At 49.2% G+C, this 24,425-nt stretch overlaps 1 pseudogene; it reads right to left on the bottom strand.

Annotated features, from left to right (window-relative positions):
• Positions 1-1,072: 1,072 nt before the first annotated feature.
• On the bottom strand, positions 1,073-24,196 carry LOC142750468 (ATP-dependent clpX-like chaperone, mitochondrial; annotated as a pseudogene).
• Between the last annotated feature and the right edge of the window lie 229 nt (positions 24,197-24,425).

The following is a 24,425-nucleotide window of genomic DNA, read 5'->3' as shown; positions in this document are numbered from 1 at the left end:
GCTGTGCTGCGTGAGGGCACAAACAGCTCTGCTACGCGAGGGCACATAACCACAGCTCTCCTGCGCAAGCGCACACAAACACTCCGCTGCGCAAGCGCACACACACAGCTATACTGCGCAAGAACACACACACAGCTCTGCTGCACGAGGGAACACACAGCTCTGCTGCGCAAGGGCACACACACAGCTCTACTGCGCGAGGACACACACAGTTCTGCTGCGCAAGCGCACACAAACCCTCTACTGCGCACACACACAGCCTGCTGCGCGATGGCACACAAACAGCTCTGCTACGTTAAAATGCGCGCACACACACAACTCTGCTGCGCGAGGGCACACACACAGCTCTGCTGCGCAAGGTTAAACACACACAGTTGTGATGTGCGAGGGCACACACACACAGCTCTGCTGCGCGAGGGCACACATACAGCTCTCCTGCGCGAGGTTACACACACACAACTGTACTGCACGAGTTTACACACACACAGCTCTGCTGTGCGAGCGCGCACACACACGGCTCTGCTGTACGAGCACACACAGAGCTCTGCTGCGTGAGCGCACATACAGCTTTGCTGTGCGTGCGCACACATCCCTACTGCGCAAGCGCACACATATAGCACTATTGCACAAGGGCACACACACAGCTCTGCTGTGTGAGGGCACATAGCCACACACACAGCTCTGCTGCACGAGGGTACACACACAGCTCTGCTGCGCGGGATTACACACACACAGCTGTGCTTCGCGAGGGCACACACACAGCTCTGCCACATACAGACGCGCACACACACACACTGCTCTACTACGCACACAGACAGCTCTGCTGCCCGAGGGCACACACACAGCTCTGCTCCGCAAGTTTACATACACACAGCTGTGCTACGTGAGGGCATACTCACACAGCTGTGCTGCGCTAGGGTACACCCAGAACTCTGCTGCGCGAGGGCACATACACACACAGCTCCTCTGTGCGAGGTTACACACACACATCTGTTTTGTGCAAGGGCACAAACACAGCTCTGCTATGCACAGACACGCACACACACCCAGCTCTGCTACGCACACACATTATTTAAAGCACCTGCTCACTCGCCTTCATCTGCGTTTCTGACCTGGCTGTGTCCATTTGTAAGTATGGCCTTTTTCTGTGTTTTTGTATAAATGTCCTTGTTTTTATCTGTTTAGAGTTTGAAACTTCAAACATGGGCTCAAGAAGCAGCTTTTCCTTAAAGAAGAAAAAAAAAAAACCCCATCAATGGCAAACCCATTTACATTTAGGATTTCAAAAAATAACAAAATTATATTATATAAGGTAATGGCTGTCCAACTGGCAGGCCTCCGTCACCCAACAATACTAAGCTGCTGCATGGTATGATGTACGTTGCTCTACATTTTCCACAGAAGAAAATACAATAGCTCCAGCGATAGGAAAGAATGTGGACTTACCATGATTGAGCGGAGGCCTCTAGCACCAGTTTTTCGTTCAAGAGCCAGTCTAGCAATGGCCCGCAGAGCACCTTCAGTGACGTTTAATTCACACAGAAACACAATAAATGAGTACAATGTAGTCAGACAGCTGAAGAAAAAAAAACAAAAAACATCTCAACTTATATAAAAAGCCATTCAAATCAAACCTTATCCATGCTGAACAGAACCTGGTATTGTGGCACAACGGCATTACGTGGCTCTGTGAGGATGCGTACAAGAGTCTGTTCATCAAGGCTGTGAAGGGGCACCACTACAGGTAGACGTCCCACGAACTCTGGGATCATGCCAAACTCAATGAGGTCCCTTGCTTCCACGTGACGCAGCAGCCGGTCCTTCTCTTCAATGTCTTGTACAGCGTTAGACTCCGCACTGGAATTTGCTAGATCTGCTGCTGCAGCAGCTCGACGACCTTTCCCCATATTAGAGGCTATGCCAAATCCCAAATACTGAATAGCAGAGGGAATACAAAATGAAAACATAAAAGAGAGGAATACAATAATTAAAGTTTACCTTCTACAAAGCTATTAATAGCACATGCGCATCTACTACTGGTCAGAGCTTTTAGCAGTCATTCCTCTGGTTTATGCACATTATATTACGCTACCTGCGTCGATACATTTTGTTTTGCATGCCGTCCGTGCACCATTACCTACACCTGGGTGATCGGACTACTTCATATGTTTTGAAACTATGCACATTATATTGATACCCAAATTCAGAGGTTTAGGATAATTTATATTTTGTAGCTCAAGCAGCATGTTTTATATATAAATACTTGAAAATAAAGTACAGGCTGGACCCGGCAGAATGCCATAGGGGGAGGCCACCATGATCAGGGATGTTAGGAAGGGAAGGAGTTAAGGAGTTAGGAGTGTGGTTAGGAGGGGGCGTATGTGAGTGGGGCGAGGTCAGGTTACTTAAGGGTAGGAGAGAGGAAGGACGCCGCCATCTTTAGTTAACAGCACAGGGAAGCTAGACGAGGCTGGACGCAGCCTGCAGGGCTTAGGAGGGAAGCCTCCATGACAGCCCTAGGAGGGAAAGGGTTAACTTTAGAGGGAAAGTTAGAGGTGGAGGAGGGACAGGGAGGAGTTAGGGGGCCGTTACGGAGCTTCCCGCTGTTTTTCGGCAGTGAGCCGGAAGCAGCGGGAGAAGTAACACTCACACAAGTAAGCTCCCGTTGCCTCGCTCTGTACGTCATGTCTGAGGCTGATATTCTTGCGCGGCTGCGCGCCGCTGCTGTGCACCACGGTCCCGGTTGGTTGGAGGAGACCGTGGCTGCACTCACAATGATCCCGGACGCCGATTCGCCACGTCAGGCACGGCATACGAGGTCTGTGGCAGTGGGGGACAGGCTCCCCTCCCCCGGCCCCCTTCCTGGCAGTAATTTGGCGGCGGGGGGGGGAGTTTACAACACCCGCTCCTGCTCAGAGGAGGCAGAGAGCGTCGCCGGGGGTGACGGTGACTCAGGCCGGGTCTGCCCGTCGCTCCCGGCGGTCCCGACCTCCAGAACGCCTCAGCCCTGAGGTGGTCCCGCGGACACGGCGTCGCAGGGGGAGCCCTAATATGGACGCTGCAGGCCAGGCAGCTGGGAGGACCGTCCCTTCCCAGGCCCTGCGTCCTGGCAGGAATCCCAGGCCGCGACGGGGTCCGGCGGTTCTCAGGGAGTCGCAGGCCGGGCTCCCTGTCACCCCCCCCCCCCCATCAGATGCAAGATCGGGAGGACTAGTTACGGCCGCCCCGCCTGGTGATGCTCCGGCCAGGGGGCAGGCTTCATCAGGATCGTCGAGACGGACGCCTAGACCTGCAGCGACGTCGAGGCAACAGGTCCGGTCGGAAGTTTGGATCCCAGCGGTCGGGCGGCAGGTTGCCGGCCCATCTGCCAGCGCGTCATCATCCCCGGTTCGGAGATGTCGGTGGGGTGGCCATTCGTCGGCGAGAGAGGAGCTGGAAGACGGTGAACTAGACGTGTATCGGCGAGGGCAGGATGGTCCGGCTGACGGGAACACAGCGCCTGTGCAGCCCGGTGAGTGCATAACTCCATCTTTGTCGTATCCAGCGATTTTTATGTCGGGTGTCGGCAGGGGGGCTGCTAGCGTCGCATCGGTGGCCGGTAGTGGCGCGGGCGGGCGCGACGGCGCGGGTCTAGCGGACTTGGTGGGTTGCTTGCGGGAGCTGGTCGGGCGTCTAGATAGGGCGGCGGCGCCAGTAGTTACGGAGGTTCCCCGGCGGTAGTTTGGGAAGGCCCCAGGGAAGTGGGATTGTTACAGGCGCGGCCCGTAATGGCAGCTACGGAGGCGGTCGCGGTGTCGGTACAGACCGAGGCCCAAAAAGACGGCGATCGGGTGCGTATCGATGATCGTGCTCGCGGGGAGGTGTATGTTTGCTTTGAAGGTCCATTGGGGGCGCACTTAAAGCAGGAGGTGCGTGAGCGTATTTGGAAGGACGAATACGTTGAGATTTTTTCTCTTCTGCCGCTTGCTAAATTCAATTTGGATAAGAGCAAGCGGGATGAGAGCAAGAAGGACGAGGAGGAACGTCGGCGGTATAGGCTTATCCCGCAGACGTTCGTTAATTGGTCGCAGGCGTTCGCCATCTTAGCCAGTGTAATAGGAGAAAAGGCGCCGGAAAATTGTTCGGCGTTGTTTTGTTATTTTGACGCCATTGGGGAGGCTCATCGGGTGTACGGGGGGCAGGCTTGGCTCAGATACGATGAGCAATTCCGTCAGCGTAAAGCGGTTCGGCCGGCGATTCAGTGGGACCAGAAGGATATTGCTCTCTGGTTAAGGGTCACGGCTCCGGTTAGGCAGTCCTTTCCCGGGAGCGTTGGCCAAGGGGGCCAGTCCAGTCAGGTCGGACAGGGCAGTGGAGCAAAGTTGGGATTCTGCTGGCAATTCAACGATGGCCAGTGTAAGTTCGGGGCCACGTGCAAGTTCAAGCACGTGTGTTCAGAGTGTAATGGTGCATCCCATGGGGCGGCAAAATGTATGCGAAAAAAGAGGTCAGGGAACCAGTCCTCCTCGGCTGGTCAAGGGGTTGTCACCGGTGAGGGTGGAAAGGATGGCCCCTTATCTAAATGAGTATCCGGATAGGGCTGCGGCGAAGTTGCTTTACGAAGGGTTTAGTGTTGGTTTTATTATTCCTCCGCCTCCTTATGAGGTCCCGGTTACGCGGAGGAACCTTAAATCGGCCTACTTGCATGCTGAGGTCGTGTCGAAAAAATTGTTTAAAGAAGTTTCATTAGGCCGCATGGCGGGGCCTTTTGTTGATCCGCCAATAAAGGATTTAGTTGTGTCCCCATTGGGTATTGTTCCAAAGCGCGAGCCCCAAAAATTCCGGTTGATTCAACATTTATCGTTTCCCAAGAGTTCGTCGGTAAATGACGGGATTGATCATGAGTTGTGCTCCGTAGTGTATACCTCATTCGATAAAGCGGTGGGGTTAGTTCGTGCTGCGGGTCCAGGCGCGCTGCTCGCAAAAACCGACATCGAGGCGGCGTTCAGGTTGTTGCCAGTTCATCCAGAAAGCCAACGGCTGTTGGGTTGTTTTTGGAATGGGGCTTTTTACGTGGATCGGTGCCTTCCGATGGGGTGTTCCCTTTCTTGCGTGTACTTCGAGGCTTTTAGTAGCTTCGTGGAGTGGGTGACGAAGGGTGTGGCCGGGGTCGATTCGTTGATACATTACTTAGACGATTTCTTGTGCGTCGGCCCGGGGGGTTTGCCGGTTTGCGGTAATCTGCTTCATGCACTGCAGAAGGTTGCGAGGGATTTTGGGATCCCTTTGGCGCCAGAAAAGACTGAGGGCCCGGTAACGACGACTTGTTTTTTGGGAATTGAGATAGATTCGGTGGCTATGGAGTGTCGTCTTCCTATGGATAAGTTGGGGGCTTTGAGTCAGGAGGTACGTCGGGCTTGCAAGTTAAAGAAAATTACGCTGCGGGAGATTCAGTCGTTGCTGGGGAAGTTGAATTTCGCCTGCCGGATCATGCCAATGGGGAGGGTGTTTGGTAGACGGTTGGCGGCGGCTACGGCGGGAGTGCGTGCGGCACATCACTTCGTACGGCTCAAGGAGGAGCATCGGGCGGATTTGCAGGTATGGGATGACTTCTTGGGCCAGTATAACGGTCGCTCGCTATGGATGGCTCCAGCGCAGGATACGAGTGATTTGAATATTTTTACGGATGCAGCTGGAGCGGGCGGTTTTGGAGCTTATGGGGGGGGTCCGTGGTGCGCAGGTCAATGGCCGGCTAGCTGGGTGTCCAGTGGACTCACGCGGAACCTGGCCCTGCTCGAGCTGTTCCCCATCGTGGTTGCGGCGACCATCTGGGGGGATAGGCTCAGGGATAAGAAGGTTCGTTTTTACTGCGACAACATGGGGGTGGTGCTGGCCATTAACAACATCACGGCGTCCTCTCCTCCGGTAATTCAGTTGTTGCGACATTTAGTGTTGGTGTGCTTGTCGTTGAACGCGTGGGTGGTGGCGGTGCACGTGCCGGGGGTACGGAATTGTATCGCTGATGCTCTTTCTCGCTCGCAGTGGGACCGGTTTCGGCAATTGGCACCGGGAGCGGAACGTCTCGGTTTGGTCTGCCCGGAACATCTTTGGGATCTGGTCTCGGTCCCGTAGAACGATTGGTGGAAAGGTCTTTGGCGCGCACAACGTGGAGTGCTTATTCTGCTTGTTGGAGGCAGTGGGAGGAGTGGGTAAGAGAGTTGGGTGACGTCAACACGGATAGAGACAGGTTGGTGGCACTTTTGTACTGGTTAGGGGACGCTTGGGAGGCGGGGTTTTCATTGGCGAAGGTTAACCGTTTCATGTCGGCGGTGGCGTTTGGTTTTAAGTTACGGGGCTTTAGGGATGTGTCTAAGGAATTCTTGGTGGGGCAGGCTTTGAAGGGTTTGCGCCGAGGTAGGGTCGAGGCGGATCGTAGAAGGCCTGTGTCGTTTTCTCTGCTGAGCTCTTTGGGCGGATCATTGGCATCGGTCTGTCGTTCTTCGGCCGAGATGAGGTTGTTTCGGTTAGCTTTTTCTTTAGCGTTCTTTGGGGCATTTAGAATCGGCGAGTTGGTTTCGCCGAGTACCAAGCAAGCTGGGGGGTTGAGACTGAGAGACGTGAGCCTATATACAGATCGGCTGGAGGTATGGTTGCGTCGGTCAAAAACTGACCAATTAGGAAAGGGGAAGCTGATAGTGTTGTTCGCTCTCCCGGGTTCGGCTATGTGCCCGGTGGCGTGCAGGCAGGGTTTTAAGCCACAAGTGGGGTCTCCGGAGTTGCCATTGCTATGTCACGAGGATGGGTTATTTTTGTCCAGATTTCAATTTGGAGCGGTATTCAAAAAATGTTTGGCGGCGGTCGATGTCGCGGCGGACGAGTACTCATCTCATTCCTTCAGGATGGCGCAGCAACGGAAGCAGGGCGCTGGGGGTTGGATGATGAGGGGGTGCGGCGCATCGGTCGTTGGGAGTCCAACAGATTTAGGTCTTATGTCCGCCCCCATCTGTTATGAGTTTTGCCGTTTGCACTTGTAAGAATGTTTTGTGTGGTGGTATCTAACTTGCTTTTCCGTTTCAGATCCGCCTCCGTGTTTGGTGTGGTTGCTGGGCCACTCTTACGTGCATTGGGGGGCTTTGAGGGCGGACGTCCGCCCGGACGGTCGCCAGTTGCGCATTCCGCGACAGGATGCGGTTTTGCATTGGCTGGGATTTAGAGGTATGTCGTGGAGTAGGGTGTTAGCGGAATTCCAGACATATGCCCGGCTTGATAGGGTCCCGGAGGTCTTGGTCTTGCACGTGGGTGGGAATGACTTGGGTGTCCGCCCTTTTCGTGAGTTGGTGCGGGATATTAAACACGATATGTTGTGTTTGTGGGTTTCTTATCCCAGGTTGGTAATTGTGTGGTCGGACATTGTCCCAAGAAAACATTTGCGGCTGGCTAGGTCAGTGGAAAGAGTCAATAAGGCTCGCATTAAGGTTAATCGCGCGGTGTCCCGATTTGTAGCCAAAAACGGGGGCATTTGCGTTCGGCACAGGGACTTGGAGTCAGGAGTGGGGAACTACTGGAGGAGCGATGGGGTTCATTTGACCGAGGTTGGGATTGATCTGTGGAGCTTGGCAATAGCAGAAGGAATTGAAAGGGCGGTGGTGGTGTAGCGGAACTCACAGGCTTAAGGTGGTCAAGGCCTGTTTCGCTGTGGCGGGGGGAGTCCTTGAGGCCAGTCAGTACAAAATTAATGGGGGGGTCGCATCGGGGGTATGCGTCCCCCAAAAAAGGTACATGGTTGAAGACTTCATCGGGTGTTATCCCTTTGAAGTGGTCTTCTGGTGGAAGGTACATCACTCGAAGGCTTCATCGGGTGTTATCCCTTTGAAGTGGACTTCTAGTGGTCGGTATAGCACTTGAAGGCTTCATCGGGTGTTATCCCTTTGAAGTGGACTTCTGGTGGTTGGAGCCATCTGCAGAGGTGAACGGTGCTTCCGAGCTGGTTTACGGCTGGAGGTAATTGGTGGTTTGCAGATGGCTAACTCGAGGTGTGTAAAAAAGGAATATCTAAAATGGCTTCAAGGACTGCCCCTGCTCGGTCTAATGTTAACGTTAAATTGTTATTTATGATTCTGACCCATGTTGGGTCATGTGAATTATTAGGAGGAATTCTCTGGTGGATTCCTAATTAGTTATCCGAACGGTTCGGATTTAATTTGTTTTAAAACTGTGAAATTAATAAAACGGCTGCTGTGGCCATTTCACATCCAACCTCGGTGTCACGTGTCTTTTTCCTAAAGGTGGGGGTGGAGGGATTGGTAGGGATAAGGGAAGGTGCACTAACACATGACTCTACTTAGGCAGGTCAAGACGAGGCTGGACGCAGCCTGCAGGGCTTAGGAGGGAAGCCTCCATGACAGCCCTAGGAGGGAAAGGGTTAACTTTAGAGGGAAAGTTAGAGGTGGAGGAGGGACAGGGAGGAGTTAGGGGGCCGTTACGGAGCTTCCCGCTGTTTTTCGGCAGTGAGCCGGAAGCAGCGGGAGAAGTAACACTCACACAAGTAAGCTCCCACCCTCCCGCCCATTTGTTGTTATCCCTTGTGGTCTTTATTAAGTCCGTTTATGAGTGTGGTAATTTTATTGTGTGCTTATTTAACATGTTTTTCTTTTCATTCGGAGTAGGTCCTGGTGTCATGGCAGCTGGCGGGGGGAGTCCTTGAGGCCAGTCAGTACAAAATTGGTGGGGGGGTCGCATCGGGGGTATGCGTCCCCCAAAAAAGGTACATGGTTGAAGACTTCATCGGGTGTTATCCCTTTGAAGTGGTCTTCTGGTGGAAGGTACATCACTCGAAGGCTTCATCGGGTGTTATCCCTTTGAAGTGGACTTCTAGTGGTCGGTATAGCACTTGAAGGCTTCATCGGGTGTTATCCCTTTGAAGTGGACTTCTGGTGGTTGGAGCCATCTGCAGAGGTGAACGGTGCTTCCGAGCTGGTTTACGGCTGGAGGTAATTGGTGGTTTGCAGATGGCTAACTCGAGGTGTGTAAAAAAGGAATATCTAAAATGGCTTCAAGGACTGCCCCTGCTCGGTCTAATGTTAACGTTAAATTGTTATTTATGATTCTGACCCATGTTGGGTCATGTGAATTATTAGGAGGAATTCTCTGGTGGATTCCTAATTAGTTATCCGAACGGTTCGGATTTAATTTGTTTTAAAACTGTGAAATTAATAAAACGGCTGCTGTGGCCATTTCACATCCAACCTCGGTGTCACGTGTCTTTTTCCTAAAGGTGGGGGTGGAGGGATTGGTAGGGATAAGGGAAGGTGCACTAACACATGACTCTACTTAGGCAGGTCATGTAGCAGCACAGGGAAGCTTGTGATCTTTAGTTAACAGCACAGGGAAGCTTGTGATCTTTGGTTAACAGCACAGGGAAGCTTGTAGCAGCACAGGGAAGCTTGTGATCTTTGGTTAACAGCACAGGGAAGCTTGCAGCAGCACAGGGAAGCTGGTGATCTTTAGTTAACAGCACAGGGAAGATTGCAGCAGCACAGGGAAGTTTGTCCAGTACTTTATAATGCATGCACTACTTACCCAGCTCCGTGTTTGGATCTGGGGCGCGGGCGGTGCCGTCCTCTCCTCCCCGGCGGCGGTCACATCGCACGAGGCCTCCGGAGAGGTTGAGCCCGGAAGTGATGCCGCGAGCCAGGCGCAGGGTAAGGAGCCCCACGAGGGACCCTCCAGGCCGGGCCCCTCGCTCGGCTGCCGTGAGCAGGACTGCCCGGTCTGAGAGGAATCCTGGAAGCCGGCCTGGCTCAGCGGAGGTGGTAGGGCAGGCGCCCGGGCAGCTGGGACCTCCCTCTGCCTCCAGACGACGTGACCCAGGACTTGCGGTGGGCCGTGCTGGCGATGCTCCAGTCGGGCGGCCCACCTGTACCCAGGATGATGCAACCAATTCCAGGAGTGTGCCACGGTCGGTGGTGACACGGCGGGCAGGAGGGTGACTACCTGTGGGCCGTGGGGTGGACGAGGCCCCCAACAGACGGGCGGAGAGGCCCAGTTCATCGGCGCAGGTCCAGAGCGCTCCATCAGAAGGTCGGGGATGTCATGCGTGCGGCGCTTGTCCTGGGCCGTCTGGGCAGGATGAAGTGGACGACTGGGAGTTCGGTGACCAAGAGGGACGTCTGGATGGATCCTTCGCCCCGGCTGGTGGGGACACAGCACCTGCGCAGCCCGGTGAGTCGCTGTCTCCTACTTTTTCATTGCCTGCTGTATTTCGGTTCCCGGGGGTAGGGGGTGGGGGTTCACTTTCGCCTAGGGGATTGCCGGGGTGTAGCGGGGGGATTACAGGAAGTATGGGTGGTGGGAGTGAGATTCAGGAATTGTTGTGTTGTGTGCGTGACCTTTTGGCGCGATGCGGAGGGGGGGCGATAGGTTCCCCGTCACCGGTTGCAGCTTGGGTGGGGCCGTCGGGGCCTGCAGTGGTGGATAGCGCTTTATGTGGAGCTGGGGTGGTGGCTAGGGAATCGGGTGTGGCAGCGTCGGTGCAGACAGAAAAGGATGGGGCCGTGGATGAGGTGCGGTTGGATGATAAGGCGAAGGGCGAGGTCTATGTTTGTTTTGAGGGCCCATTGGGGGCGCATCTGAAACCGGAAGGGAAAAAATATGGAGGGATGAATATGTGGACATTTTTTCATTGTTGCCGTTGGAGAAGTTCAATTTAGATAAAGGGAAGTGGTTGGAAAGCAAGAAGGAGAAGGAGGAAAAATGTCAGTATCGGTTGATTCCCCAAACTTTTGTTAATTGGTTGCAGGCGTTTGCGATTTTGGCAAGCGTAATTGGACAGAAGACGCCGGAACATTGTTCCGGCCTCTTCTGTTATATGGATGCTATCGGAGAGGCTCATTGAGTTTACGGCGGGCAGACGTGGCTGGGCTATTATGAGCAGTTCCGACAGCGGAAGGCAATGAGACCTTACATTAGGTGGGATAACAAAGACATAGGGTTATGGTTGCGGGTCATGGCTCCAGTGCGTTTTGGCCAGTCCTTTCAAGGGGGTGGGGCCGGGGTGGCCGGCCCCTCATTGCCTTCTGGGGGGGGAGAAGGGGTGGCAGGAGGAAAATCCGGGTTCTGCTGGCAGTTTAATGAGGGCCAGTGTAAGTTCGGACCGGGTTGTAAGTTCAAACATAGCTGCTCCTCCTGCGGGGGGATCTCTCATGGAGCGGTTAAATGTTTTCGGAAGGGAAAAGGACGAGGGGTGGGGGGCGCTAGTCAAGGGCCGGACACCGGTGAGGTGGGAAGACATGGAGCCCTTTCTAAATAGGTACCCTGATAGGTCCAGGGCAAGTTTGGTGTTGGATGTACCCTGATAGGTCCAGGGCAAGTTTGGTGTTGCATGGTTTTCGGGTTGGTTTCCGTATCCCTGCCCCTGCTCACAAGGTGCCGTTTACCTTGCGTAGTTTGTGTTCAGCGTTGCAGTGTTCAGGGGTAGTAGGGGATAAGTTGCGGAAGGAGGTGGAGTTGGGGCGCATGGCAGGTCCGTTTGAGAGTTGCCCTTTACCGGATCTGGTGGTGTCACCGCTGGGGGTGGTGCCTAAGAAGGAGCCGAATAAGTTTAGGCTCATACATCATTTATCTTACCCGAGGGGGCGATCGGCTAATGATGGGATTTCTACGGAACTTTGCTCGGTGGCTTACACGTCGTTTGATGCGTCGGTTGCGTGGGTGCGCCGCTACGGTGTGGGTGCATTAATGGCAAAAACTGATATTGAGTCGGCCTTTCGCCTCATCCCTGTGCATCCTGAGAGCATACGGCTGTTAGGATGTTATTGGGACGGGGCTTATTTTGTGGATCGCTGCCTCCCTATGGGGTGTTCTATTTCCTGTGCCTATTGAGGCTTTTAGTTCTTTCCTGGAGTGGGTGGTTTGCGATGTTGCGGGGGTCTCGTCGGTCATACATTACTTGGATGATTTCCTGTGTGTTGGCCCCGGCGGGTCTTCGGTTTGTGCTACATTGTTGGGCACGATGGAGTGGGTGGCAAAGAGGGTCGGTGTGCCTTTGGCCAGGACAAAACGGAGGGACCTAGCTCCTGTCTGGTCTTTTTAGGAATCACCATTGATTCTTTGAGGATGGAGTGTCGGCTCTCGGAAGTTAAATTGGTAGCGTTACGGGCTGATGTGGACCGGGCTAGGCATTTGCGTAAGATCATGTTACACGCATTACAGTCATTGTTGGGTAGGCTTAACTTTGCTTCCAGGATTATGCCCATGGGCCGGATTTTCAGCAGGCGGCTGTCGGGAGCAACGGCTGGGGTGACAGCCCCTCATCATTTTATTCGTCTGACACAGGCGCTGAGGGCGTATTTGGCAGTTTGGTTTGAGTTTATACATCGTTATAATGGGAGGTCCTTGATCATGGCCACGGTGGTTGACAGTGTGGATTGGGAGCTGTTTACAGATGCTGCGGGGAGCGTGGGATTTGGGGCTTACTGCAGGGGTCAGTGGTGCGCGGCGCGGTGGCCTGAGGAATGGGCGGAGTTGGGTTTGGTGAAGAACCTGGCATTCCTAGAGCTGTTTCCCATAGTAGTGTCGGTGGAAATTTGGAATGAGAGGTTTCGGAACAGTAAGGTACGGTTCCATTGTGACAACTTGGGCGTGGTGGGGGCTATTAACAACGTGTCAGCGTCATCCCCCCCGGTCGTCCGGCTGTTGAGGCACTTGGTTTTACGTTGCTTGTCTTTGAACGCTTGGGTTGTGGCGGTTCATGTGCCAGGGATCAAAAATGACATCGCAGATTCTCTTTCTCGCTTGCAGTGGGAGCGTTTCAGGATGGTGGCTCCGGACGCGGAGGAGGACGGGATCGCTTGCCCACAATGGGTGTGGGGGCTGGGTTACGAGCCGCAGGAGGTTTGATTCAGGCTTCGCTTGCTCAGGGTACTTGGGCTGCTTATGATTCGGCATGGCGGGAGGGGGAGAGTTGGTTGGCAGTTCTGGAGGGTGTAGTGACGGATGATGATCGGGTGGTGGCGTTGTTAGTTTTTCTGGGGCAAGTCGCTATCGGGGGCTGGTCAGTGTCCAAGGTAAATCGTTTTGTGGCAGCCCTGGTTTTTGGTTGTAAGGTCCGGGGGTACACGGATGTTACAAAAAGTTTTTGGGTTGGCCAGGCCCTGAGGGGGTACAGGAGAGGGAGGACGTTGCCGGATCGGCGGCGCCCAGTGTCTTTTATGTTGTTGGAACAGTTGTGGGGGGTGTTGTGTGACATTTGTTTTCCAGCTACGAGGTGACCCTGTATAGGTTGGCATTCTCGTGGGCATTTTTTGGGGCCCTGAGGGTCGGGGAGCTGGTGGCTCCCAGCACAAGGAGACCTGGGGGGTTGAGAATGGAAGATGTGTTGGTAACGGATCAGAGTGTGTGTGGCTGTTGGGATTGGAGGAGGCTTTGTTTTCCCCCCATTCTTTTCAGATTGGGGCAGCGACGGAGACGGTGGCATGGGGATTGGGTGAGGAAGTGGTAAAGCGGATAGGTCGATGGGATTCCCGCCGTTTCCAGCTGTATGTGCGCCCTCAGTTTATATGATAGTCGTCGTAATCCCTCCTTCTCTACACTCCCTCCTGCCCCCCTTGTCGCTTTTTCTCTCCTCCTCCATGTTTCGCTTGCATCCTTACTCGTTTTGTTAATCAGTGGTTTTATTTTTCAGGACCCGCGGGCCGATTGGTGTGGATCGTTGGGCATTCCTACGTTCATTGGGGGGCGGAGCGGGCGGATGTTCGTCCGGATGGGCGGCAGTTGGGTTTTCGGCGGGAGGATGTAGTCGTGTGGTGGCTGGGGAGTAGGGGGATGCTGTGGAGTCGGGTGTTGCCGGACGTGCATCGGTTTGCGCTGATGGACAGTGCCCCGGATGTCTTGGTGTTACATGTCGGGGGTAACGATTTGGGTAGTCGTCCTTTTCGTGGGTTGATCAGGGATATAAAATACGATCTACTCAGGTTATGGTCCGTTTTCCCGGGTATTAAGGTGGTGTGGTCAGAGATTTTCCAGCGGAAGGTTTGGCGGCATGCAAGATCGGTGCCGCGGTTAAATAAAGCCAGGGTTAAGGTTAATCGGGCAGTTTCGGGTTTCGTGGTGAGAAACGGGGGGGTCTTCGTGCGTCATTATGACTTCGAGGATGGCCAGGGTAATTATTGGCTAGGTGATGGTGTGCACCTGATGGCCGTGGGGATTGACCTGTGAACTCTGCGCCTGCAGGAAGGTATCGAATGGGCCCTCTTGTTGGGTGGGGGCTCGCATACTTAAAGGTGTCTAAGTATGTTCGTGTGGCGGATTGGGGGTCCTTGGAGTTGGTGGTAAATTACTGTGGGGGGGGGGGATTCATAGGGGGTATGGTCCCTCCCCAATTTATTATGGTTGGTAGTCTGGTCAATTTGGGCTCCTGCTGGGTAGTGTCCCGAGGAGTGGTCAATTTTGGGCTCCCGCTGGGTGGTGTCCCGGGGAGTGGTTGCGGTTGAGGTCAGCCAACTGCAGGTATAACGGTGCCCCTGAGCCAGTAGGGTGACGGCTGGGAGTAAAATACTATGCAGGTGGGCTGTTTCGTGACAGACTTTTGTAGCTCCAAGGACTCCCCTTCCATTGTTATTATTATTTGTAAATTGTTGTTCTTGATGTTTGTTTGTAAATAAAATGGCTGCTGTGGCCAAATTTATCCAAACCAAGAGTCTGAGTCTTATTAGAGGGACAGGGGGTTTGGGAAAAGGTATGGCCATTAATGTGGAAGGTGAGTAGGTGAAGCCACTTCCCCCCGGTAGGAGTGTACGCACTCTACCGTCCCCTGATCAAGTACAGGCTGGACCCGGCAGAATGCCATAGGGGGAGGCCACCATGATCAGGGATGTTAGGAAGGGAAGGAGTTAAGGAGTTAGGGGTGTGGTTAAGAGGGGGCGTATGTGAGTGGGGCGAGGTCAGGTTACTTAAGGGTAGGAGAGAGGAAGGACGCCGCCATCTTTAGTTAACAGCACAGGGAAGCTTGTCCCACCCTCCCTCCCAAAATGTTGTGTTCGTCTGTGTTGGTTATTTTGGTATTTCGCTTTGTTGCTCGTTGTTTTTGTTTTTCCGCAGGTACCAGAGGATGCTGTGGAACAGTTTTGCAATGTCGCAGCAGTTGTATGGCGGATTGGGGGTCCTTGGAGTTGGTGGTAAATTACTGTGGGGGGGGGGATTCATAGGGGGTATGGTCCCTCCCCAATTTATTATGGTTGGTAGTCTGGTCAATTTGGGCTCCTGCTGGGTGGTGTCCCGAGGAGTGGTCAATTTTGGGCTCCCGCTGGGTGGTGTCCCGGGGAGTGGTTGCGGTTGAGGTCAGCCAACTGCAGGTATAACGGTGCCCCTGAGCCAGTAGGGTGACGGCTGGGAGTAAAATACTATGCAGGTGGGCTGTTTCGTGACAGACTTTTGTAGCTCCAAGGACTCCCCTTCCATTGTTATTATTATTTGTAAATTGTTGTTCTTGATGTTTGTTTGTACATAAAATGGCTGCTGTGGCCAAATTTATCCAAACCAAGAGTCTGAGTCTTATTAGAGGGACAGGGGGTTTGGGAAAAGGTATGGCCATTAATGTGGAAGGTGAGTAGGTGAAGCCACTTCCCCCCAGTAGGAGTGTACGCACTCTACCGTCCCCTGATCAAGGGGTTGTCTGTCTAAGAAATTAGGGCATATGTACGCCATATAGAGGGGAAACTCATGACGCATCTAAGGGGTTAAAGGGCCAAGATTGGAGTGCTCTCTAAATTTGGCTGTTGCAGTAGGATGTCGGCTGTATATTACATCTTCTGTGTCCATGCCATACACTTCAGGGTTAAATAGTCATTTAGATGGATATGCTCTGGAAAATGAAGATTTCTTTGCTATCAGGAGCACAAAGGCCAGGGTGCATTAAAGAGGGGAGTAGGCCCATAAGGTGCAAGAAGTTATGTGAAGGAGTATTGTGGACCATATCGGCATTATATAGCACCCCCAACAATTTGATAAATGAAATACTCAAGTTCTTCCTAGAACAGTTCAAGTAAATACAAGTGCATATCTAAATCACCGTGTCAGGCAGGAGAGAGCCTAAAAATATCCAATGTATACGTGTCACTTAAACATCTTAACTAGTAGAGGGCACAAACACAGGAAAGTAATCTGAACAGTCAGGGACTGCGTACACTTAGAACAGAGCTGCATATCTGCTGTTTATGTCGTCCTGTTGTGTGCAGAGGGAATCAGAAAGTAAAATGGGCCATTTTCAGGGGATATGTCAAACGTCTGATAGGTGGGGTCCCACCTAAACTATTAGTGGATATGCCATGAATGTGCAAAATTGGGAAAACTTTTTAAGGATTTAGAAACAAACCTTTTCATTCTTCCTCCTACTGATGATCCTGTCCAGGCCATTGAAAGCTCCAGATGATATAAACAGGATGTTTGTCGAAAGAATTAAACCTATTTAGCCTTGAAAAAAGACGACTAAGGGGGGACATGATTAACTTATATAAATATATTAATGGCACATACAAAAAATATGGTGATATCCTGTTCCTTGTAAAACCCGCTCAAAAAACAAGGGGCACTCCCTCCGTCTGGAGAAAAAAAGGTTCAAGCTGCAGAGGCGACAAGGCTTCTTTACAGTAAGAACGGTGAATTTATGGAATAGCCTACCGCAGGAGCTGGTCACAGCAGGGACAGTAGATGGCTTTAAAAAAGGGTTAGATAATTTCCTAGAACAAAAAAATATTAGCTCCTATGTGTAGAAATTTTTCCTTCCCTTTTCCCTTCCCTTGGTTGAACTTGATGGACATGTGTCTTTTTTCAGCCGTACTAACTATGTAACTATGTAACTTGAACGGTTTCACCGCGCAGCTTCCTTGAGTTTTTCTCTGGGACATTAACAATAGTACCTTCAAGAAGCTTCAGCAAACCCTAAAAATGAGTTACCGCAGGTTTTTAGATTTATATATGATCAAGTCTACTGGCCGAAGAATAATAAGAATAACAGGAAGAATAATAATAGATGCACCAACACAGCAAAAATAAATACATTTCTATATGTCCTGGAAACATAGTAATATTATATAAATATGACAAAGCTATACAGAACTATAGACTTCTACAGAGCAGGAGAAGTTAAAAAGTGTTTTATTTATTACCTACATGCACATAATCAAAAAAGGCTACAAATCAGCCATACCTGCTGCACGCCCTCTCCGCCCACATCCCTCAGCTGATGTATGCCAGGGACACTGCCAATCTTGTCAACTTCATCCAAGAATACAATGCCTGAAGTAAAAGAAAATTATTATGCTCTATTTAGATGCCATTTAAACGTAATTTTTTTTTTTTTTTTCACTGAGGCTTTGTACACATCTGCGTCAGAGGCTCTGTTGGAGGCCAAACTCACAATTTCCATCAGATTTCATAGGAAGAAAAGCAATGCACCACGAAGAAACCCGACATAAATCAATGGGGTCTGTCAGATGCAGGTGATATCCTCCATGCGACAGATCCGGCACTGCGTCACAGTTTACGTTTGTAACAGAAACCGCAATGAAATTGTGAATAGAGAAGAACACAGTGGAGCTGAGTACATGGAAAGTCAGATGAATTTATAAAATGAGAAGGACACTATACACAGAGAATATCCATAAATAAAATATATGGGATAGGTAGAGCTCCCCCATCCAAGCGCTTATCGGCTGTTAATGTAACTCCAATAGAACAGAATTAAGAGAGGCGCGAGCATGCGTTACCGCCTCCCCCTGGAATCGGTGGCCAGCGGCCACCTCACCAAGTGGAACGGGTCCAGAGCTTAGCCCAGCACCTATCACACATTTATAGCATATGTGTAATGATGGGGATAGGGAAACAGACAAGTGAGCCCTAATCTACCCGCCACCCAGTTCCTGCCTACTTGCAACGACCCGCCCTAGGCGACGGGGTACAACTGGGCGACAGTCCCTACACTCAATAGGTGCACGACAGACAAACAGACAAGGGTACAAAGAAGAAAGGAAAATGGGGAAGTTGCCCACGGAACACCGTGAGCAACAAGCGAGGTGAACGAGCCGAGTCAAACCAGGAGATGAGCGAGGTACAAATACGCAGAGCAGAAGAGTGGTCAGAAAAGCCAAGGTCAATCACAAGCAGAGGATAAGTAGTTCTAGAAGCTGCAGCAGGGCCAGGAAACCAACAGAGAAGAATCACAAGCAAGGAGGAACAGGAAAGGCAGGTATAAATAGACAGAGGGCGGGAGCTAGCTCCGTCTGGCCAGGCTGTGATAGGCTCTCCCACTCCTAAGTCTGCCATCCTGAGTGGTGGAAGATGGAATCAATCTCACAGACATAGAAGCAGGTGCAGACTGATTACCTATGGGCGTTGACACAGAAGCTGTGCCTGGCAGATCCTTTACAGTACCCCCCCTTTTATGAGGGGCCACCGGACCCTTTCTAGGTGGACCTGGTTTATTGGGGAAAAGAAGGTGGAACCTCCTGACCAATACCCCAGCGTGAACATCCCGGGCGGGTACCCAAGTCCTCTCCTCAGGCCCGTATCCTCTCCAATGGACCAGGTACTGGAGGGAGCAATGGACCATCTTGCTGTCCACAATCTTGGCCACCTCGAATTCTACCCCCTCAGGGGTGAGAACGGGGACCGGAGGTTTCCTCGAGGGAGCCAAGGACGGGGAGCAGCGTTTAAGGAGGGAGGCATGAAACACGTCGTGTACTCGAAAAGATGGGGGCAACTCCAGTCGGAAGGAGACAGGATTGACCTTGTACGGCCCTATAAACCGGGGAGCAAACTTCTTGGACGGAACTTTAAGGCGCAAATTTTTTGACGATAGCCACACCAGATCCCCGACCATAAACAAGGGGTTAGCAGAACGTCTTCTATCTGCCTGAGTTTTTTGTATGCTCTGGGACGCCTCTAGGTTCTTCTGAACCTGGGCCCAGACTGTGCACAGTTCCCGATGAACGACCTCTACCTCGGGATTGTTGGAACTACCAGGTGAAACGGAGGAGAACCGTGGATTAAACCCAAAATTACAGAAAAAGGGGGGAAGAATAACGTAAAATGTCATTTATAGCGCATGGTGAACACGGAAAAAAAAAAAGAAAAAAACATTGTCAGAATTGTTTTTTATTTGTCACCTAGGTTGCCACAAAAAAATAAATTGAATAAAAAGCGATGAAAAAAAAATAAAAATCACATGTACCCTAAATTTGTACCAATGAAAACTACAGATTGTAACAACAAATAAGCCCTCACACAGCTCCGGTGGAGAAAAAATAAAAAAGTTCTGGCCCTCAGAATATAGCGACAGAAATTGCACAGAGCGTTCCAAAATCGGATAAGATTGGGCACCATTTATCAGTGCGACACTGGCCACATATCTATGAATTATTTACTGCATAATTAAACCCTCTTATTATGCCCTGATGTACTCCGCACAGCCTACATATGCTCCAACATTATAAACTGAAATGCCACTAAAACCCCAAACAGAACTATTACCAAGCAAAATTTGCGCTCCAAAAGCCAAATGGCGCCTCTTTCGCTTCTGAGCCCGACAGCTTGCCCAAACACCAGCTTATGTCCACATATATGACATTTTATATCCGGGAGAACCAGCTCAACATTGTATGAGGTATTTGTCCTCAGTGGCACAAACTGGCTAATGGCAGATCAGTGGAAAATTTTAATTTTCTCTTTGCACTATCTGCTGCGCATTAACCCCTTCACGCACCACAACTTAATAGCATGTCGTGGTGCGGGGGTTTATATATGGAGCGGGCTCAGGCGCTGAGCCCACTCCATATGCTGCAGGTGTCAGCTGTGTATTACAGCTGACACCCAGGACTAACGGACAGGAACAGCGATTGCGCTGTTACAGGAGACTGTAAAATTGACATTATACTGCAATACATTAGTATTGCAGTGTATCGTACCAGAGATCTAATGACTAATAAAATGTGTAAAAAAAAATATTTATTATTAGTGAAAAAAAATATATAATATATTTAATATCCAAAAAAACAACGAAAACCCCTTACACATTTTTCCTCTAAACTAATGTAAAAAAAATAAAAAAATTGGTATTGCTGCATCTGTAAAAGTCCGAACTATTACAATATAACATTATTTAACTGGCACAGTGAACGCCGTAAAAAAGAAAGAATCTAATACAACAAAAACGCAGTTTAAATTTTTTTTAAAATCAAAAATTTGTATGTACCAACTAAAACTTCAGCTCGTCCCGCAAAAAAGAAGCACTGACACAAATCAATCGAACCAAAAAAATAAATAAATAATGGCACTCGGAATGTGGTGAAACAAAACTATTTTTTTTTAACAAATAGTTTTTACTTTGTAAAAGTAGTAAAATATAAAACAAACAACGCACGGTGAAAGACGTAATAACGAAACCCAAAAAACAATTGAGGAATCGCATTTTTTTCCAATTTCAGCCTGCAAAGATTTTTATTTTCCGTTTCCCAGTACATTAAATGGTACTTTAAATGGTGTCACTAGAAACTACAACTTCTCCCGCAAAAAATAAGCCCTCACACCACCCTACTGACTGAAAAAAAATAAAAAATTATGGCTCTTGGAAAGCGGGACGGGAAAAACTAAAATGAAAAAGCAAAAAAATGGATCAGTCCTGAAAGGGTTAATAAATTTCTAATGAAAAAACATTTATGACCATGTGGGGTATTGCCGCACTTGGAAGAAATTGCTTTACAAATGTTGGGGTGCTTTTTCTCCTTTATCCTTTGTGAAAATGAAAAAATTCAAAATTTTGGTGGAAAAAATGTTGATTGATATTCATTTTCATGGCCTAATTCTAATAAATTCTGCAAAAGACCTGTGGGGTCTAAATTTACCTATCAATATATCACTATACCCCTATATAGATTCCTTAAGGGTTGTAGTTTTCCAAATGGGGTCACTTTTGCGGGGTTTTCACTGTTTAGGTCCCTTCAGGGCGTTGCAAATGCGACATGGCACTGAAAACCATTCCAGCAAAATCTGTGCTCCAAAATCCAAACGGCACTCCTTCCCTTTGGAGCTCTGCCGTGGGTCCAAACAGCAGTTTATTACCACATATGGGGTATTTCCGCAATCGGGAGAAATAGCTTTACAAGTTTTGGGGTGTTTATTATTTATTCCTTGTATAAATGAAAACAAAATGTATATTTTTTCAGAAAAAAAAAGTAGGATTTTCATTTTCACAGACAAACTCCAATAAATATAGCAAAAGACCTGTGGGGTCAAGATGCTAACTATACCCCTAGATAAATTCCTTGAGGTGTGTAGTTTCCAAAACAGTGTCACTTTTGGAGAATTTCCACTTGTTTGGTACAAGACCTCTTCAAACCTGACATGGTGCCTAAAATATAGTCTAAAAAAAGGAGGCCTCAAAAGCCACTAGGTGCTCCTTTGCTTTTGAGGCCTGCGTTTCAGTTCATTACCACACTAGGGCCACATGTGGGATATTTCTAAAAACTGCAGAATCTGGGCAATAAATATTGAGTTGCGTTTCTCTGTTAAAACCTTCTGTGTTACAGAAAAAAAAATGAATTCCAGCTAAATTTCGGCAAAAAACTTTTTTAAAAAAATTTAAATTTCCCTTCTACATTGCTTTAATTCCTGTGAAAAGCCTAAAGGGTGAAGAAACTTTCTGAATGCGGTTTTGAATACTTTGAGGGATGCAGTTTTTAAAATGGGGTAACTTATGGGGTCTATCTAGTATATAGGGCCCTCAAAGCCACTTCAGAACTGAACTGGTCCTTTAAAAATAGCCTTTTTTAAAATTTCTTGAAAATGTAAAAAATTGCTGCTAAAGTTCTAAGCCTTGTAACGTCCTAGAAAAATAAAATAATTTCCCAAAAAAATATGCAAATATAAAGTAGACTTAATGGAATATGTGAAATATTAATACCACACAAAATAGTTACTGTTTTACAAGCAGATACATTTAAAATTAGAAAAATAATTATTATTTTTGCAAATTTTCTTTAAATTTTGGTGTTTTTCACAAATAAGCAATGAATTTATTGACCATATTTTTCCACTAACAAAGTACAATATGTCACGAAAAAACTATCTCAGAATCGCATGGATAGGCAAAAGCATTCCAGAGTTATTACCACATAAAATGACATGTCAGATTTGGTAAAATAGGTCTGGTCCTGAAGGCCAAAAGGAGCTTGGTCCTGAAAGTGTTAAGTATGCAGGCACTCGCAGGATGTGTTCAGATCATAGCGGAATAATACAGGTATGTAATCTCTCATTTAGAGAACCTATTTGGATTTACTATATAGTGCCTAAGGCCCCATGTACAAAACCGTAAAAACGCCCGTAATTACGGTCCCATAGACTTCTTTTGGCCACGGGTACCTTCCCGTTTGCGTACGGGAATGTGCTCGGGCCGTTGAAAAATATAGAACATGTCCTATTTCAGGCCATAATTACGGCCCATTGAAGTGTATGGGGCTCCCATATTTACGGGTTGCTACGTGTGTGCACCCGTAATTACGGGAGCGTTGTTACGCATGGTAATGACTGTCCAGCGGTAGTCACTGTCCAGGGTGCTGAAAGAGTTAAGTAATCAGTGCTGGATATAGGGAAGGGGCTGCACTGATCGGAAGTAACTCTTTCAGCACCCTGGACAGTAACTACCGCTGGACAATGAGCACCATGCGCGGCGCACACAATATAGATTTCTAATGTTTCCTTCAAAAACCTGCAACAAAAAAAAGTTCATACTTACCCAGAACTCCCTGCTTCTTCCTCCAGTCCAGCCTCCTGGGATAACGTTTCATCCCATGTGACCGCTGCAGCCAATCACAGGCTGCAGCAGTCACATGGACTGCCACGTCATCCAGGGAGGTCGGACTGGATGTCAAAAGAGGGACGCGTCACCAAGACAACGGCCAGGGTACATGTGAACTTCTTTTTCTCTCTATCGCTGCGTTCCGCTGCAGAAACTCTGCCCCTTCTCTCTATCCAGCACTGATAGAGAGAAGAGACTGCCGATCAAAGCTGGACAGAGAGAAGAGGCTGGCGATCAGTGCTGGATAGAGAGAAGGGGCTGCCGATTAGTGCAGTATCTCTCTCTATGTGTAAAGAAAAGCAGAGAAAATGTGTCCTGGAATACGGGTGACTACGGACCCGTATTTACGGGCACGGTCCGTAAATACGGGTGACAAAGGACTCGTATTTACACCAGTATTTACGGGAGTGGAAAAATATGGTCATGTGCATGGGGCCTTATGCAGTATAATACAGGGGGCACTTCCACTTCAGAGAAATGCAAAGGATGTATACAGAGCCATAAAGTTTAAAAGCAAAAATACATGTATGCCAGACAGCAAGAAGTTATAAACTAATTTTCCTATATTCTTTATAACATGTTTGTATTCTGCTGGTAATATCTTTCTTCCCTAACCACGCAGACTGGCAGCATTTGAAAAAAGTGGATAGGTAGGTGGGTACAGTCCATGGTCACCTGAAGGCTGCCTAATAAAAATAAATAAATTATAATAATATTGAGACAAAAATCAATTTATTTTTTAATTTTTATTTTATTTCAAATGTTTTTGTTAAGCTGAATAATTATTAATAATTAAATCCTTTAATCCTGGAAAATTCTGACTGTAATCTCCAGCCCGGCAGATGTTACATCAGGATATTCAATCTGGTGGTAATATTTCTGATGGAAATCATAGATCTTATGTTGTAAATGTTGATGTTAAAATGTTTTCCTTTGATGTTATAAGGTCTCCGATATCATGATCTTAATGATATTATAGGTCTCTTATTCTGATGTCTTGACGTTACAACAGAAGATGGCTCTAAGGAACCGTGATGGACGACGGCTCTCTGCATCTCTGCTTTTGTTGCTTCGGATCTTTCTCCTTAGACATTTTGGAATCCAACATCTTGTACTTATGAATGACTCCATGCTTGGCCAGGCCTCCTTCACATGACAACTGAAGGGCCTGCTGATGTTCTCCTCCTCAATATATAGAACCTCCTCCACTACATCCGCTTCCTCCTCATCCTCTTCCTCCTCTAGAATAGTCTCCAGATTTGGCCAAAAAGAGACTTTGCCAAACTTTGATGGCCGGAATGCCGGCTTAGCCTCCTCCACCATCTTTCTCCACATTTCATCTGGGAACTCCTCCTCGTCGCCTTTCTTCATCCTGTTCAGAAATTCCAAATCTCTTTCCAACAGTACAAATCCTCACAAAGTCAAAAATATCTCACCAACACTAAATGTCTCCACTGACAACTAAAACCCTCAAATAAGTGTCAGCTCTGCGGCTCCTTATATAATGTGAGTGATGTCACAAAGTGCGGGGGCGGAGCCGACTTTCACCACATTCCGTAACATCTTCCGCAGCTGCGGCAGTTATTTAAAGGGCCATGCA

This window comes from Rhinoderma darwinii, chromosome 3 (genome assembly GCF_050947455.1).
Source record: "Rhinoderma darwinii isolate aRhiDar2 chromosome 3, aRhiDar2.hap1, whole genome shotgun sequence".
NCBI lineage: Eukaryota > Metazoa > Chordata > Amphibia > Anura > Rhinodermatidae > Rhinoderma > Rhinoderma darwinii.
The sequence above is the reverse complement of the archived record's forward strand: the minus strand, read 5'-3'. Positions and strand labels throughout refer to the sequence as shown.